Source organism: Balaenoptera physalus (genome assembly GCF_965194825.1).
Source record: "Balaenoptera physalus genome assembly, chromosome: 6".
Classification (NCBI taxonomy): Eukaryota; Metazoa; Chordata; class Mammalia; order Artiodactyla; family Balaenopteridae; genus Balaenoptera; species Balaenoptera physalus.
Window position 1 is genome coordinate 106,920,661 of NC_138885.1, and position 19,071 is coordinate 106,939,731.

General features: G+C 44.0%; 2 long non-coding RNA genes across 3 annotated transcripts in view; one reads left to right on the forward strand and one right to left on the reverse strand.

Moving 5' to 3' along the window:
- The first annotated feature begins 1,260 nt into the window (after positions 1 to 1,260).
- LOC309663487 lies at positions 1,261 to 18,723 on the forward strand. 2 transcript variants are annotated; one of them, XR_014265308.1, is made up of 7 exons: positions 1,261 to 1,377; positions 4,490 to 4,635; positions 7,759 to 7,814; positions 16,035 to 16,152; positions 16,573 to 16,682; positions 17,714 to 17,750; positions 18,139 to 18,723. It is a non-coding gene; the product is annotated as an uncharacterized lncRNA (long non-coding RNA). The 2 variants fall into 2 exon arrangements; XR_014265309.1 differs by lacking the exon at positions 1,261 to 1,377 and adding an exon at positions 1,442 to 1,507.
- Positions 4,633 to 19,071, reverse strand: part of LOC309663493 — a 29,294-nt gene continuing 14,855 nt past the window's right edge. The window contains exons 2-3 of the long non-coding RNA XR_014265318.1: positions 13,401 to 13,517; positions 4,633 to 11,911 (exon numbers count right to left, since the gene is read on the reverse strand). This is a non-coding gene — a long non-coding RNA (uncharacterized lncRNA). The remainder of the gene's footprint in view (positions 11,912 to 13,400; positions 13,518 to 19,071) is intronic.

Genomic DNA, 19,071 nt, shown 5'->3' on the forward strand with positions numbered 1-19,071 from the left:
TAGATTTCCTCCTGGTTCCGGGTCGGCATCGCACCTCAGCAGGGCTCGCTGTTCACCGACAACCATCAACCCCTGTGTGTAAAGTCCAGCCTGTAGAAGCAGAGAGGGCTCTTCATGTCTTAAGCCCAGGGCCTAACATTAGCGACCATCGGGAAACGCAGAAGATACACATGGCAGTTTTGAAGAACTGAGACCTTGCCCCACAGAAGAGCCTGGGCCGGTGTCTAAAGTGTGCTGTGCACCTGCAGGCGTCAGACTCCTCATTCATTTTAGCTCAGCTGGGTGACCAGCGACTTTGGGAAAGGACTTCTCTTGAGTCTCAATTTCTTCATCTATAAATTGAGAACGCCACCTCACAGGATTGTAAGGCTTACATTTAAACAGGATATTTTTATTTTTTTAATTTATTTTATTTTTGGCTGCTTTGGGTCTTCGTTGCTGTGCGCGGATTTTCTCTCGTTGTGGCGAGCGAGGGCTACTCTTCATTGGAGTGCACGGGCTTCTCATTGTGGTGGCTTCTCTTGTTGTGGAGCACGGGCTCTAGGCATGCAGTAGCTGTGGCACGCGGGCTCAGTAGTTGTGGCGCACAGGCTTAGTTGCTCCACTGCATGTGGGATCTTCCCGGACGAGGGCTCAAACCCACGTCCCCTGCATTGGCAGGCAGATTCTTAACCAATGCAGCACCAGGGAAGCCCATAAACTGGATATTTTTAGCAGAATGTACCAGGGGGCCAGCAAGGTACTCAAGGTGCTTTTATTTACATTTATTTCTTTTCCTTTCTTTGCCTTCTCCCTCTTTGAATAACTGCTGCAAAGACTTTCAAGAGAGGGGGCAGTAGCTCAAGACCTTTAATGATTTCTAAACAGTGTTCTATGATGAATACATTGGTATTTTTACGTACCCTACAAAGTGAAAAAGTTGTGTTGGTCAATGTACAAAGTGTGTCCTTCCAGATCCCCAGGGACTTAGATCAACTTCCTTGTTCCCAACTCTATATTCCTTCCATCCCTCAAACCACCAGGCAGAGGAGAGAAGATATTTCTCATTAAACCCAGGGCCATAAATTTGTCATGGGTGCATCTTTTTCCTGGTTTGAGTCAGCTGTCTGCAATTAACTAACCACATGAATAGACAGTCTAATGACCTCAAGGGCAGGAGATGACCTTGCTCCTTCACCCTCACATCCCTTGAGAAGGATCTGCTCTGTACACAGCACAGGAAATACTGGACATGGTGCTTCTCTTCAACTCACTCTCAGAGATGAATGACAGCCTTAGAGAAGCATAAAAATGCCTACAATACAAGGCTGACTCGGAAACTGGGCTGCTCAGAGAACATTTCAAGGAGAACCTGGCATGTACTGTCAAGTCTGAAAAGTGAGTAACGTGTTGATATGGGTATGGATAGATATGTTTGAGGAAGCACCAGGCAGAGGGAACAGCTGGTTGCAGGGATGAGGGAACACGCTTGCCTGAATCTTCAAGTCCCTTCAGCAAGTCTTAGGCGGTAAGGCCGGAAGGTTGTTTAGCTGGGGATTTCCTTCAGCCCCTCTAGCCTGGCTCTCCACTCTTCTTTACCCTGCTCTGTGCCCCCGATGCTGCCTCTGGGCTGCACTGATGTGCTCCCTTGCCTGCTGGCTCCTGCTCGGGGCTGAGGAAGGAGGAGGGGCCCGGGGATATCTTCCCTAGGTTCCCCTCTTGCCAGGCTGCTGGGACAGCAATGTTCTCTTACAGCCGGGACACTCATAGCTGCTCCTGTCCCTGTGCACCCAGGAGTGGCAATGCCTCTGATGTTGGATATCGTCAGAGAGAGCAAGAGGCTTCACCATCCCTTGCTGATTTCCTTTAACCCTGTTCTACCTTGTAGATAATCTCTTCCTTAAATTCTGTACTGTGTTTCAGCCCACACACCCTTTCTTCCTAGCAGATGGTGGTTGATACAGAGACTTTAGGGCCACATGGCTGAGGCTACTAAATGATGAGACTGACGGCAGCACACGGGGAACCACTTCTCTCCTCGCTGTGTTCTGGGCACAGTCATGGGTACTCAGCACATGACCAGTCCTATGGAGAACTCAAAACTCCTAGGGCTGACTTGCAAAAGAGGCCTTTGGAGCCATCACCCCAGGGGAGATAATCTAGGTCAGAGAGACTGCTATGGAGAGGGTGCAAGCAGGCAAATGCAGGAGCTGGCAAAGCAGACAGAGGTGCTCCTCCTGCTGCAAGCAGGCCAGCCCAGTGGTGGTGGGGTGGCCCTCACATCCCAAGCCCCAGTGGAATTCTGTCCTCTGACGTGGCTGGTTTGACTCAGCACTGCTGGGAACCACAGACCATTCCTCATTAGCATTTATGAGCTCATTATAAGCTTCCAAGAAAAACATCAACAAAGGATGCAAAGTTCCTCTAGAATGGCTTTTTAATTATTTTCGGTTTTTTGGAAAAAAAGTTACTCTTGCTTCAAATAAAGCCCTAATTTATAGAATTCAGACATAGTGAGGCAGAGCCCCATTTTGCTACTTCAACTCCCTTTGAAGTAGTTTTGGGAATGAGCAAAAAGTCACACTGGGAGAAAAACTACAGCCCATGGCCACATCTTTTCTGGCATGGCTCCAGTGCTGTCTTCTTGAACCAGCCCCACCATACAGATTTATAGGCAGGGCTGGGGTACCAGAGGCTGCAGTACCTAGTGGAGTGAGCCAAAGACACAGCATCTCAAGGTACAGATTAAAATCCCAGCTTTCATGCTCACTAGCTTTGGGCTTTGGAGTTCCTTCCTCAATCTCTCTGAGTTTGGGTTCCCTTTTCTATAAAATGGGATGAGGGGTGTATCTAACTCACTGTTTTCTTGTGATGGGTATATAAATGGTAGCTGAACCAGAATAGAAAGTAGGAGAAATGGAGGCCAGAGAAAGAAAAGGTTTCCATATTGAATCAAATCTTCTTTCACCATAGTAGGCTATCTCCTTGTGGGAGGGATGCTGAGAATTCTCTGTGTATTTTTAATCTATAGCAATATACACCACATTGAATATGGATCATAGGGCAATTGCACTAGAAAAGCCTAGTTATTTTATGCAAAAATGAGTTCCTAGCACACAACCTCTCTCTCCTTGCCAGACCACCTGCCATGTGTAGAATGAAGACAGACGGTATTCTTACCACTCATTGGCATTTCAACCTGGCCTTCTCCTTCCTAGAATCCCACTGCTCTCCAGTTGTCTGTCTTCCCAATAAAATCAATTAAACAAACATGTATGTACCAAGTCTGTGCCAAAATCTTCATGTGGTACTCCCATCATTTTCCAAAGGTCTTTTTTCTTTTTCTTTTTCCCAATAGCTCTTAAGGTAGATGTTATTGCCCTCTTTTTAGAGATCAAGAAACTTAATATATGTCAGGTAATGAGTGACCCAGCCTCCAATCCCCAAGTGAGATCAGTATCAGGTTTTTCTCACTATATCACCAGAGTTTCCATAACTGATCATAAGACACAGGTAGTTTCTCCAGTTTGATCCACTGAACTCATACCTTACCCCTCCCCCTACAAGTGAAAAAAAAATTAGATGAAGTAGACTGCATGGTCTTTACATTAAAAAAAACCAAAAAACAAAGAACCCAGCTCCATTCTTCTAGCTAGAGCCTGGGTAAAAGTTAGACCATGTAATAATAAATAACTCATCTTTATTCAGTGTTTACTATGTACCAGGCCTTTGTTTCAAGTACATTTTATGTGGATTATCTCATTTAATCCTCAGTCTAGCTCTATGAAATAGATGGTATTATTACCCCCATTTTAAAGATGAGGAAACTGAGGCACAGAAAGGTTAAGTAATTTACCAATTCCTACTGCTAGTAAGGTGGCTAGCATTGGAGTCCTGGCATTTGCCCTGAAGCTGTGTTCTCAACCACTCTACCATCTGCAGTAAGGTGGAGCTGATTTCATGGGGGCTCACTCAACTAGTAGAATGTGCTTTTGTTAAGAGTCCTGTGAACCCCATGGTCTGTTTGTGAGATAATTATCCATCAGTTCACCCAAATCACAGCAATAATAGTTATAGCTCCCACTTACTACATGCCTATTCAGTAGCACACACCTAGACAAGAAAACATTCATCTTCATGAAAATCCTGTGAGAAGTGTCTTATTAGCCCCATTTTCCAGATTCTTTGTCCAAAGTCATATGGTAAGGAAATGGTGAAGCAGGAATTCCAACCCAAATTTGTTTTTTCTGAAAATCTATAGAGTGGAGTTGAATCCTAAAGAATATACTTTTTCTGTATTCTTTAGTTTCCAAAGTGATTGGTTATTAAAAGCAAACCAGCAACAACTTTGAGTGTAAAATAAACTCATTTCAATTAACTGATAAATAATGGGGACTGCCCCTTTCATACATTTAGGTTATGAGACACCCCAGTATTCAGTCAATCAGTAGTTTTCTTTCGTTGACCTCTCCCTTCCAAATATTCTTTTCTATCTGCATGTCTACCTTAGATACAAAAGGACTTAGACCTGTCCTGCGTGTCTCTTGGAATGGTGCCTTTTCTCTGGACCAGATCCCAGGAGGCCCTGGTGAGTGCCTTTGAATAATGTGGATACAGGGACATAACTATGGAAGGAAGCCCATGCAGTGCCTAAAGGTAAGATCCACAGACCAGGGTTCTTTGCAGAAGTAAGTCATCCTTTTCCAAAGTTATGCATTTTTTCCCCTCAAAGCAGTAACTCCAGGCACAGTCCTCAAAGCAAATAGTTCTGTTACATTAGAGGCATATACAGCCAATTTTCCTATCTGCTTGTCAAGCACATTTTAAAACTTTGGCCGCCAATGAAGGGCCTTCCATGGAGCTCAGAACTCCAAGTCTCTGCTCCAGGCTTCTGGGATCATGCTCCTATGTGATGTCAATACCCTTAGGCTCCGCAGCTGACCCCCAAACATGGGTAGTTGGAAGAACTGAGCTTCAGTGGGCACTAGTTAATGGTTGGAAAACCCATTTTTCTCCCAACCCTTTTTTCAGTAATGTTTAGTGTTTCTCAGGAATCAGCTTAAATCTCCTGATATCAGGCATCCAATCAATCATTCCATAAGAGTCACAGCTCCTAGCCTTCAAGATCCCAAATTTCCCGGATCAGGAAGGTCCAAAAGTGTCTGAGTTCTTTGAAAGCCTGGCTCAGTATGGATGTCCAGGTCTCTCTTAAGCTTGATGTAGAACTGGAAAGAAATGAGTGAACCGTGATGAAGGTAGAGAGAGTGACAGCCCCTGGGAAGGGGTGGGAAGGAAGCCAAAAACCTTATGAAAACTTGCTTATATCACTATGGTATTCCACTTGCTTCATTTATTTATTCAACTTTTTTTCCCCCACCATGACTGGGTTGGAATAAAAACTATTTAGACACTAAAATAAAATTTGAACCCAGTTCAGATTTCTTTTTTATATATATATTTTTTGTATCCACCTTCTTTTTTTTTTTTTTAAACTTTGGGTTTATTTATTTATTTATTTATTTATTTATTTATTTATGGCTGTGTTGGGTCTTCGTTTCTGTGCGAGGGCTTTCTCTAGTTGCGGCAAGTGGGGGCCACTCTTCATCGCGGTGCGCGGGCCTCTCATTATCGTGGCCTCTCTTGTTGCGGAGCACAGGCTCCAGATGCGCAGGCTCAGCAATTGTGGCTCACGGGCCTAGTTGCTCCGCGGCATGTGGGATCTTCCCAGACCAGGGCTCGAACCCGTGTGCCCTGCATTAGCAGGCAGATTCTCAACCACTGCGCCACCAGGGAAGCCCCAGATTTCTAATCTCATGTTTTTTATGCAACATCAGGCAGCCTCTTCATCATTCTCTACCTTATTTTTTCCTATCCCTTTTCTCCTTCCTTCCTCTCTCTCTCTCCCTCTTTATTTCTCTTTACTCTTCTAGTTTCTCTTCCCTATATTTTCTCCTCAATAAGTAAATAATACAGAATGGCCATGCTTACTAAAGTTGCCAATGCCATTATTAGCTACTAGAGATGCTCCTAGGATGGTGGGAAGGTTAGGTAGGAAAGATCTTGATGACACTGGTTTCCTTCAAAGGAACATATTCATGGTAGGCATGCTATGGACACATTGCCTGTCCAGTACAACTAGCCTTGATTGTACCTGGTCCTTGGAGGATATATGGGCATATTTCCTGGCATCATCTCTCCTCCTTCTCATCTAGTGCTTGCTCCAAGTTGGGTTGAAATTTGGGCTTTGTAACTTAAGTATCTCTCTCTGAGCAATAGAATAGACCAGCCCAATCCAACCTGACCCAGCTGAACCCAATCAGATGTTTGCTGTTGTGAAAGAATCTTGAGGAAAGTGTCAGGAATTTTAAATGAGTCCTCTTTATCCTTCTCTGTCTCCCCTCTCTGCCAGTGTTTATTACTAAATTGAGTTTCAAGGACAGTTTCTATCTGGCCCAATGCCCTATGCTCAATAACAGCCTGGGCTGGTACTGGGCTGTTACTATCCTATCCTTAAAGTGTAGAACACCAGGGAGTCTTTCCTTAACTTCTATTTGCTTTTTTTTTTTTTTAGCCCCAGCATTTAGAAGGATTCACTTGAAGAGACCTCTTCATTTCTTTTAGCTCTAAAGTTCAGTGATTCTGAAATAATGAAAGATGACTGAAGTGAACATACTGGTTTCTCTGAATCTCTACCTTAAGAATCTCAGTTGCAGCTCTTGAAATCCTTATTCAGCTTAGTATTGGACTGAACCTCCTGTGAAGCCATGTCATGTCTAGGGTTTTACTTTTGTAGTCTATATCTCAGTAGAAAAGTGTGAGAAATCCTCCCGGCCCACTTTATCCCCTGCAGTGTGTGCCTGTTCTAATCAAATTGTTGACAGTGTCATCAACTCTTCTCTAAGCAACTTGGGTTCACAACAGAATGATTCCCCTTCAATGCCAATCTAAACAAACGTCATCAACTCTCATCCTAGGGAGTATTAAAAACAGAAGAATTATTTTGTGACTCTGAGTGGCTTTGTGACTTTCTTGGGGCAAGTGTTGGTCTCAAGCTTGTGTCTCCTAGTCATCCAAAGTGTGGGTGGGGCTTCCCTGGTGGCGCAGGGGTTGAGTATCTGCCTGCTAATGCAGGGGACACGGGTTCGAACCCTGGTCTGGGAAGATCCCACATGCCGCAGAGCGGCTAGGCCCGTGAGCCACAATTACTGAGCCTGCGCGTCTGGAGCCTGTGCCCCGCAACAAGAGAGGCTGCGATAGTGAGAGGCCCGCGCACCGCGATGAAGAGTGGCCCCCGCTTGCCACAACTAGAGAAAGCCCTCGCACAGAAACGAAGACCAAACACAGCCATAAATAAACAAACAAATAAATAAATAAATAAAATTAAAAAAAAAAACAAAAAAGTGTGGGTGGGTCATGTCCCACCACAACTGTGGTTGTGAGCTCAGAAGATTCACTCAACTTTCATCATGAAGCAGTAATCAAGCCAGTTTTATGGTTCACAAAGGGCCCCCATAGTTGTCATTGTATCTGATCCTCAAAACAACCCAGTGAGCTCAGAAAGGCAAAGGGACTTGTCTGATATCACACAACCAGGAATTGATTGCTTGGCATGTGATGCCAACTTCTGCACCACATGACCCTCCTGTTGATACTAGAGTGAATAAAACAGAACTAGGCAAGTATGTCTTCCCAAAGTCATCTGTTAAAAGCATGGACAGGACCTCTTGGGTTATCTGCTGGTTTGGGTTATCATGTATTGTGCCTCTTTTTACTTTGCAGGTAACTGAACGCTGAGAGCACCATCAGTCTTGATAAGCAGAAGAATGTTACATAGGGTGGGGGAAGAGCAAGGTTCTGAATTTGGAGCGAGTCGCTGATCTTCTCATTGCTCTTGCCGTTCTACCTTGAGCAAAAGTGTATTTTATGGATACTCCATTTATGATTAAAACTAATAGCTAACCTTTATTAGGTGCTGACTATGGGCTGGGAGCTGCACTGATGCTTTATATTATACTCGTATAAAAAGCCTCAGAAGCCACAGGGTATTTGCACTTGCTGTTCCCTCTGCCTGGAACACCTTCTCCATATATACCTTGTGGCTCTCTCCCCTTCACTCCTTGTCCACATCTCTTTGAATGTTACACGTTCAAAGAGCTCTTTCCTGACCACTCAATAAATGGCTCAAACCCTTCTGCTCTCACTCTTTCTCCCTCTTACCTGGCCTTATTTTTCTTTATAGCCCTCACCATCATTATACTCTATGTTTGTCAACCTGCAGATGGTCTTTCTCCTCCCACCAGAATATGAACTCCTTGACAGCAAGGATGTCTTCCTCACCCACCAGCACCCCACCCACTGTATTTCCAGCACCTAGAACAGTGCCTGACACATCTAATTTTACAAAGGAGGAACCTGGGGTTCTGAAGGAGTAAATCATTTGCCTCAGGTGATAACACAAGCAAGAGGCGGGACAGAGCCATGAACCAAGGCAGTTTGACTCAGGACCCCCAGCCTCAGATCCTGCTTCAGTGTTCTCCCTCAGCCTCTTTAAGTACATCCCAAGGTGCTTGGGCTGCATAGTCTGTGTCCATCTGCTGTCCATTCAGAGCCTCCCAGACCAAAGAAAAAGGACCCTGCTCTCTCAGCCATCCTCCTAATGGTGACCTTGTTCTTCCCCTCCCAGGGAAAGGAAACTCTGTGTCAGCTTAAATGCCCCCTCTCTGTCGAGATCATTCACATCATCTCCCTTCCCACCACACACTGTTTACGCACATGGACCTGTGTTGATGCATATCACAGCCCCCTTAGTCATTGTTTAGCCATTACACTTTGCTGGGGTAATTTTCCATTCCTCTGTTTATATTGTACTTTTGCTTCTCTCCTCCTCCTCCACTTTTTTTTTTTAATAAATTTATTTTATTTATTTATTTTTGTCTGCGTTGGGTCTTCATTGCTGCGCGCGGGCTTTCTCTAGTTGTGGTGAGTGGGGGCTACTCTTCGTTGCGGTGAGCGGGCTTCTCATTGCAGTGGCTTCTCTTGTTGTGGAACACGGGCTCTAGGCGTGCGGGCTTTAGTAGTTGTGGCTCACAAGCTCAGTAGTTGTGGTGCATGGGCTTAGTTGCTCGGCGGCATGTGGCATCTTCCCGGACCAGGGCTCAAACCCGTGTCCCCTGCATGGCAGGCAGATTCTTAACCACTGCGCCACCAGAGAAGCCCCCTCCTCCATTTTTAAGGGCAGAGAAAGACATGTTCAGTAACACAAGCAATAATAGTTATAATTAAGATGGAAACATTTTGCCAAAAGGAGGATTTAGTTGTGATTTGTTGAATTCCATCCTGAGTGGATTATTTAAGAGTGAATTCAGGGCTCTTTTATGAGCCTTTCTGAACAAAGCAGTCTTCTGACACGTCTATCTCCAAGGGCTTTGTGCCAGCCTTGGGGGTTGGGGAGTGAGCTTGGCAAGGGAGCACATGTTTAGCAAGGCCTGGCTGCTGAAAAGCTTAAAAGGAGCCTTCAGGGGACATCCAGGAAGATCTTGCAATATCTCTTCTCTGACACAGTATCCTCTCCTGTGGTTGGTCATTGCTCTCAGTAGAGAAGGGGACTAAATACCCCGCGCCTCCAGGCACCCTGTACTTCTAGCTCAGCTTCGTTTGAATGCTCCCTGACATGGGTCTGGAGTAATTTTCCATCCATGCTCTGTCTGGAATTCATTGCATTTCCCACATCCTAGGATTGGACACACAAACTAGACAGGGTGACGGCCCTAGCGATTAAGGGGAAGGTGCCCTGGATGAGAGCCTGATAGAGCTGAATTTGGGTATGAACTTGAGCTTTACTTCCAAGGCATTTTTCCTTGCAATCCCAATCTCCAGCCCATCCAGATCCCACATCAAGTTTGTTCAATGGCTGGGTGGGGATGTTGGCAGTGGGGACACAGCGGAGGGAGAAGTGGTGGTGGGGGGGTGCGTGTGGAACCAAAACCTGAACTTCAACCACAACTCTCACGCTTCTCAGCTCTGCTTGGTGCCTCAAGGGACTGACTATTTTCAGGTTGCATTTCCCAGGCTCCCAGAATCAGGTGGCTTCCAGCTGAGTTCAGCCAGTAGAAGGCACTTGATACAGATGGGAGGGAGGGAGGAAGAGAGGAGCCATGTTATTTCTCCTTCACCTTCTTCACCTTGGGGGTCTCTCCAGTAGCAGCTGCCTGTCTTCCTGGACTCCAGATCCTACCAGACAAGTGTGCTGTGGTTCCAGCTTCTGTTTGGTGGCCCCAGCCCTTGGGTTCTGATAGTCCTATCTCCTCCTTTGTCCCTGCAGCCTACAGGCAGTAGCTGCATCTTGCTGTTGCTGTCTTCTGATTTGCCTCATTATCTCCTGTCTGACTTCTCAGCTCTTCCATCACCTGAGTAATTCCCGGTACTAAAATCACTCTGTTTTAGATACTCAAATGTGACTTTCATTATTTTTGGTTGGACATTGACTGATACAGAGAGATTTGTCTTAATAAAGCTAGGTGAGCATTTTCTTTGTGTCAATTTTTGTTTCCCCTTATCAGCAGAAGACACAGCATAATAAATATGAGCTCATCACTCTAAGGCTACACAGTTGTGAAAATGTGTATGCTTTTATTTTTTCTCACACCAGTTTTATGAAGCAAAACACCAAAAGGTCTTTTCAAAGTAAAGGGCATTTAAGAGTAAAGAAGTTTAAGAAGAAAAAAGAAAAAAGTAAAGATGGCTAAGTCTCTTGTTTTCTCCTCTTTCTTTTGAAATCAAAGTGTTTTCACTCTGTGTTTTGAATATGATTCAAACTTTCTTTTCTATCTCCAGCCCTTGGTTTGGAAGGAGAGAGAGAGAGGGTGAGGGAGAGAGAAATCAGCCCAGCAGGCAGCAAACCTAGTGTGCAAACATTATTTGTGAACACTGTGTGCTTGGGTAAGCTGGAATTATTCAGCTGAGAAGACGTGAACCCTCCTCCACTTATTTGGGCTTTGGGATCTGACCTCATTTGGGAGCTGAAATTCAAGGGAGAGAAAGAAGAAAGGGGAAGGAGGGGGACAAAGAAGAGGGGAGTGGGAGATGGAGCACATTCTCCCTTGGCGATGGGAAGTTATTCCTTTGTCAGGAAAGCGGTTCATTTTTGAAGGCCAGATGCCTTCTTCATACTCAGGTGTGAAGTTGGCTTAGGAAGTGAGTTTAGCTTGCCTGTGTGCTTTTACAAATGTGTTGGCTGCTCGGCAAATTCAGTACAGAAACATTTTAGGTAAGCAGAAGAGAAAATTATATTTTAAAAAGTTGATTTAGCAGAAGGTCAGAGTACAGAATCAAGAATGAAAAAAGGATATTCTATGTTCTGGGCTTTAAAAAAGTGTGTTTGTGTGTGTGTGTGTGTGTGTGTGTGTGTGTGTGTGACACACACTAATTTAGACCAGCTGGGGTGATCTCACAGGGACCCCATGAGCCAGAGCTGTCATTTCTCTATGGAGAGCACATCTCCCCTGGAAGTGTGTACTCAGGTGCAGTTGAAGGGTCTGAGGTCATGGCTGTGGCCCTGGCCAAGATCCTCCCAGGCTTCAGCCTCTGCTTCATCTAGAGAGCATTAGTCGAAAGCCATCCTTCAGAGGTCAGAGCCAGACCATGAGTCCAATGTGCATGAGGACAGCATGAATTAACCTTGGAGACCAGTGGGCCTTGTTAATCCAGACATTGTCTTTCTTCTTGGAGAAGTTGGATGTCTCTTTTCTCTCTTCCTTCTTCCCTGGTCTTTGAGAGCTCGAGTGGTAAATTTCTCTGAGGTAAGTTATGAGGAACTTCTTCAAAGAAGCAGAGATAAGACAAACATTTCCTTGGACTACTCCTCCACCTCATTCTGCTTTTCCAAAGCTCTGGTGGGCCCTGGATTCATCCAGAATCCAGGGTATTGTGCTTCCTAAAAAGGCCAAGAAGACCTGCTTATGTTGGAAGTAAGGATAGGAAGAGAAAAGATAGTAAAGGAAGAAGGATTTCTTAAAGGGGTGCATTATAGGCTCCTACACCTGCAAGGGACTAGAAAGGTCATCTTAGTTGGTTCGCTACATTTATTCAAACAGTATTTATCTTCTTGAGTTTACCAGGGGGCTGTATGCCCTATAAGAGCTGTGCTTTGTTTCTTCTGTTTACTGCTGTATCCCAGGTTGAGCTTGGGAGATGGGAGAAGAGGTCTGGAGTCACCCCAAGATTCCAACAATACAATGAGCAAATGTAAAAAAGTACTTGTTATTTTCAAAAGGCTCACACATACTGTTTAAAAATAATTGTGTTGTCTCTATTTAGAGAATGGTGGAAAAGTAAGGGAAAACTTACTGAACACCTACTATGGATAACTCTTGGACTTTCATCCAAGGGATTTTCACAGAGACAGAGAATCAGAGCTATCGTTTTCCGGGGCCACAGTGACCACTGAAGACTTGAAGAACTCGGCAGCTCAACAAGAATCAGAGGGCTTAAAGCATTTTTTATGAACTTTGTGCCTGCTTGTGAAAAGGCACCTTAAATTAGTAAAGTGGACTGGGTGGGGACCATGGCAAAATGAATAGCACATGTCCAATCTAGAGGGGAGGAAAGGGTCTTCTTTGTATTAGACGTTGGCTCCAGGAGAAGTGTACATCCAGTGAGGCCAGATCTTGAGATGTTTCAAGACAAGACAGAAAGTTGGTATTTATGTAAAATATCCTGATTTGATATGCTGGTGACCAATTAAAACAATTAATACAGTTGACAAAATAAAACATGCTTGCAGATAGGGTCCTTCTTGCCAATTTTTTGTCTACACTAATGAAATTCAGGCTGCCCCATAACAGTCTACTCTGTCATAGAAATTCTTTTCTGCCATTAAAAAACATTGTTTTCCATGGAATTTAAGAAGGATTTTCATGAGTTTGGGGGCAGAAAAACTAGTGACACAAAGTGATGCTGAGGGTCCTTTTTATTTCTTGTGGCTTATGGTTGTCATCCCAATTCCCTGAGAGCCCTAACTTCTGAATCCTGCATAGTATGTGTCACTGTGCTGGGCATAGAGAGGGCACACACTAAGTATATGTTAATGAAATAAATGTGGATTTCCTCTAAGTCTAACTAAATGGGGAACTGGAAGATTTAGGGTGGGTGAAAATGATCTAATCATTAGTAGTCAAAGATTTCTGTCTTCTTTGTCTCCAGTTCTCTGAAGCTTGCATTAGATATCTATGGCTGGGTAACAAATTACTTCAAAACCTAGGTGCTTTAAAGAACAAACGTTTGTAATCTTACACTTTCTGTGGATCAGGAATCCAGGTACCTCTTAGCTGGGTACCTCTTCCTTAAGCTCTCTCATAGGCTGCAAACCAGGTTTTGGCTGGGGCTGTGGTCTCATCTGAAACATAGACCCCAAACTCACTCACATGGTTGCTGCAGGACTCAAGTTCCTCATGGACCTTTGGACTGAGAGTTCTTTGTTTCCTTTTGATCAGGGGTCTCCTTCAGTTCTTTGCAATGTGGGCTTCTCCATAAGGCAGCTCCTAAAAGGGGAATTGGTTTCCATTAGAACAAACAAACAAGGGAGAAGGTAAAGAAGTACAAGACAGAAGCCAAAGTCTTTCCCTCAACCTAATCTCAGAAGTCATATCCCATCACTTTTTTCCATATTCTATTTATTGAAGGAGACTCACTAGATCCACCTCACACATGAAGGAAGGGAATTCTGCAAGTCACAGGACTGTCATACCAGCAGAACCACGAGGATTTGTACCTTGATCCTTTCTTCCTGCTTATTTCTTAGCCTTTCTTTCTAACCTAGAATTGCTATGGGGTCCTGGGAGTTTTCATACAAACTCTTTCCCAAAAATTCTAGGAATTGTAAGTATTTTTTTTCCTTTTCATTCAACTCAATTCCATAAAAAAAAAAAGATCAGAGAGACAAATAAATTTTAGAATTTAAAATTTAGAATTTTGTATCTGGTGTCCAGATCAGATGATCTTTGGTCCTGTAGTGACTGAGCACCTGAGAAGTGGAAGACAATGTTGTTACAGTGTTTTCTCTGTTATATCTTAGGCATTGGCTAGTGCAATGGGCAAACCTAAGTAAAGCTGGGATCAGAACCCCAGGTAGAATCTTCATTGGAGAAACTCAATATATCTGAACAGAGTGTAAGGCCAGGAGTCTGTGTCAAGAGATAAACATTTATGAATCTGATGTTATTCCAAAAGGCAAGAGAGTAGGAGCACCATTGGCTGAAGTGGACACCAATACTCATATCCAGACAGTCTTTTCAGGCAGGAATGATACCTTGATTACTGGAGGTTCAAGGGACAGGCCATCAGTAAGAATAGGCAGAAAGCTGGCTTTGGATGGCCTGGCAGGGACTGAATTAGAGGTCAGGGACAGGGCATCCCAGATGCTAATGAGACTGGGCTTCAAGGAAGTTTCCCTGGGGAGACTGGGAAACAAGCCTGGATCTCAATCACTGAAGATGAATACACAAGACAGAGAAGCAGCTTAGGAGAAAACTAGGGCTTATGACAGAGGTTTGGTCAAGAAATAGGTAAGAACCTGATTATTGGGGAAGAAGATAGCCCCAGTCAAGTTGGACCAATAGCAAGACAACAGCGTAGACAAAAAGATGACCACTGCCAGAAACCAAGATTGGTCTCAGAGTTTGGCATGGGACTGAGACTACTGGTTGAGATCAGGCAGTCTCACTTGCCAGAGGGGAGAGTAATGCAGGAACACAGAGCCAGGAGAGACATTAAACCCTGGCGACCTTGTGACCAATTGCACTCAATGCCCTCTGATACCTCATGGGAAAATCAGACAAATGCTATTCTGAGAGGCAATTAGCTTTCATGATTTCCTTCCCCAGTCGAACATCAGCATGAAATTGGAGGCTTGGCTTCCAAGCTCCTATCTGCCTCCGTTCCCTTTCCCTCTTGTAAGGCAGGGTGAGAAAAAGGACACAACAGGACAGAGTGAGGGGGGTGCGATGGGGGAGTGGGTGTGATATACACGGTCGGTCTTCTCTACCTCTTCATAAGCTACTCTTCCAGCTCTGGAATATTCTTCCCCTTTCTGCCAAGCCACACTCTCCACAGGATGCAAACATTTAACTCTGCTTTTGGCTTTTCTAGAAATCATCCCAAATCTTCTCTTTTCCTCATTCTCCCTTACCTCTTCCACACCACCCACGGCCCCCCCATCAACATCTGGCTTTTACTCATGATGTTTCTAATTATGCAAGTTAATTCATTTTCTTTCATATTTTCCCAACCTGCCTGTATTTTCCTACCCTGTCCCTCACTACTATGGATGGAATACTCCCCCTGGACAGGGTCATGGTTTTTCCTTCTTAAGCAAACCTCCAGTGCCTACGCTGGGCTCAGCCCACAGTTAATTCTCCAATAACACAGTTTAATGGGCTCCCTGGTTGAAGGGGAAAAAACCAAAAAACAAACTGCCTTTCTGGAACTCTTTGATCTGCTTGATTTGCATGAAATTTCTGGGCACAATAATTTCTTCAAATTTGCAGCATTTACTGTCCCCCTACACTCCTATAATACTTGTGCTTTATCACAGCAACGGAATTAGGAGTGGCTTGAGGGTAGGGGTTAGAACACAAATGTTTTCTACTGCTCATAGAAATCAGCACAGTATGGGCACACCCTAATTGCTAAAGAAGCCCTTGCTGAATGAAATGGAATTTTCCTGAAGTGAATGCCTGTGCCTATCTTTAGGACTGGACTTTCATGATAAAAGAATCAGGAGATTTGGCTGAATTTTCCACTATTTAATTCGCTGTGTTGAGGTCATGTAGAAACAACCTTTAAGAACATAATGATCTTTCAACAAGTCCATCTCTGAAGTCAGGGTTTGTCACTAGACTGTGGGCAGACCACTGCTTTACATTATATACTTTCCTCTATTCTTTCCAGGGTGAGGGAAGATTTTGGGGGGACAGTCTGACTCTGGTTATCTACAAAGTTGAATTATGAAACTGGCCCTTTTGAACTATACCTCTTGCAAATAAACTGATTTTTCCTAGAATGAATTGAAATGACTGAAGAATGCCAAAGCAACCAGGGATATTTTCTCATGAGGGTCAGGGATGCTTGGAGAACACCTCACACTAGTCCTCAAGATCTTTCCTGAGATCCTCTAAGGTACTGCTGATCTGACAATGGGCAGGAGGTGGGGAGTGAACATGAGGAGGTCTTGATATATCTGAATGCACTTGGCTCTAGCATGAAGCTCACACGCCAGCTTTGTGGATTGAACAGATTAAGTGTTTTGGGGAAGTGGAGGCGCTGAGAGTCACCAGAAATCCCATCCCTGGCTTCTGTCCCACCTGAGTGCCTTACCCTTTCATCTGAGCAAGACATCAAGTCCTGCTGTTTGAGTCAGCTCTGCCCTGCTCCATGATTTCTGTTCTTTGTCTCTGTCCTCCGACGTGTGGGCTCATTTCCGTCCTTGGAGCACTATTGTTTTTTTGGCTTGAACAGTCATCCTGAGAAAACCTCAGTAATAGGGCCTTTGTATCATTATTTACTTTTCTAATGATATATGTCTTTCCTCTCCCCAAGGCTTGAAGACATCTAATTCCAACTGAAGTAACTGCATGGGGAAAAACAAGAGCAACAACAACAAACAGCTTCACTCTTCTGGATGGAAACATGCAGTTGTACCAAGAGAGGTAAGGAAAAAGTGGCTCATATTTGGAGAAAGAAGTTGGAATAAGGGAGTGAGAGCAGACGGGCTACTTTGGTATCTGACGCAAGGGATATGAGAAAGTAGCCCATTGTGTTAGTTGGAAAAGTAAGACTGTGAGGCCAGGCCCAGGAAAGGCCTTGGCATGGAGTCCCAGAGGTCTGGACTGGCTGAGATCCTCTTCTGGGACTTTTGATTTACTGTCCCATCCCCACTTCTATAACATTATGCTTTATCACAGCAACTGAATCCCAATACTTCTGGGATTCTTGAGGTGGTAGTAGCTGCTCTTGGAACTTGTCCTGCCCTGCCATCCCAGAGACAGGCTGGGACTTTAAGAAACTGGCTTTGGTGATGAACCTGGGTTCCAGCCCTTCTTACTGTGAACTTGATTCAAGGGTTGATATATATTCCCAATCACGATGGCATTAGGCAGGATGATGCAGAGAGAGTCCAAGTGGGTGACTCAGTGGAAACTTTACCCATAACAATGATGGAAACCCCAAGGTGTGCTGCATGCAGGTGGCCCTATTCAGAGCTCTAAGACCTGTCATGGAAAAAGCTCTGTTACATTCCATAGTGGACACCTGTTATTCTTACCGCCCAGCAATCATCTCCCTACTTTTACTGGTACATCACCCTTACTTTCCTTTGAGACACTATCCCTCTTCCGTTCTGGTTATGTGAAGTACAGGTAAGGCCATACAATTCATATCTGGCCAATCAGCTCATCCCATGATTCTGGCTGTACTAATTATCTCAGGGATAGTAAAAGTACACAGATTTGTTGATAGCAAATTTGGCCTTCGAGTTTTGATCATGGGGATAAAAAGATTCCTGATGATATTGTTTGAGCACTTGGGTCAAGCCATGCCTGAACTTTTCAATTACATGACTCAGTGAATGTCCTTATTCATTTAAGTCAGTTTGAGTTGCGTTTCTGTCTCTTGTAACTGAAAGAGTGACATGTGTTCATATTAAATACCAGCCAATGATATAGTCTATTCCCTTTTTCAGGCTGGTTCTCCTTCTTTCACATAGTACTGAACAGGTGGTAAGCTCTCCATACCTGTTAGATGCACACAAGAGCCAATGAACAAGAAGTAGAAGACATGGCAGCTAATGTCTGGACTATAATTTTCTTGGTTCCACTGACTTTATGTGGCTGTGGTCTAGGAAGTGGAATCCAGGTCCTTTTAAGCCCCAATTTAATTGTGGCTCCTGAGGGAGAGTTTCAGGTCTTAACCTATCTCCAGTGGGCTTAAGGGAGGGTGGGTGGTCCCTGTAAGCCCTCTGTGGGAATACCCTTTGAGTATTGGTTTCAGAATGTACAGCCAAACAGGCAATTGGATTAAAGAGGGCCAATAGTTTCCTCTGAAGTCTACTGAAGACACCAGATAGAAGCATCTCACGCCAAAACATTTTTTACTATCATCTTTCAGAGGCTAAGTTGACACCACAACTGATGATCCCCAGGCTGAAAGGAATGGGTAGCCTGGCTGTGATTTTTGGATACGTGGCACACTTCAAGATTACTGTGTTGTTCAAATTAACCTGTTGGAATGCACCTTTCCTCAAAGACATTTCCTTGAACTCCGAATGAGAGCAGTGCAGGAGGATCCCCAACTTAAGGACTGGCTGTATTTCAAAGGTCATCTCTAAGTCTGAATGTTTCCACAAGATAAAAAATTCCAAGATATTCTTAAGTCCAATATTAAAAATAGTTATTAGTTTCGTAGATAATGCATTGTTTCTCGATGAAGCCTTCTCTGATTATTTTAATCAAGTGTAATTTTTTTCCTCTTGTATGTCACAGAAATGTTATGAGGTTTTTAAAAAATTTTATTTCTTAATTTAAAAAGTCTTCTACTCAAGTAATTGTACTATCTGAGAGTGTTTAGCTTATTTATGTGATTATATGTTAACAAATGGAAGCAGAGGCTACAAGTTGCACATTGTTCTATTTCTCAACATTGTTTTCAGTGTCCCACATAGTAGGTGCTTAATAAATGTTTATTCAATAGATACCCAATGTTCCACCATTTACATCTCATCTTTTACCCTCTTGTGGAAAACATGGTTCCTGGGTTCCACTTTGTGGTTTGGAAATGAATTTCCGCTCTTCAATCTAAGCAGTTCATGCCCAACTTTCATCCAATGAATAATTACTGGGTATTTTTCTAAGTATCATGTACTATTCTAGGACCTGGAGACCCAAAAGTGAATAAGAGATATGTGGTCCTTGCTTTCAAAGAGGTTGTAATTTCAAATCACGGAACAGTGGACCACAGGCTCATGTCTCTCCTGCTCCAATCAAACTGATCCCTAGGGTAAAAGGACTTACACAAGTCTTCACAGTGAGTGAAGGAAGATGC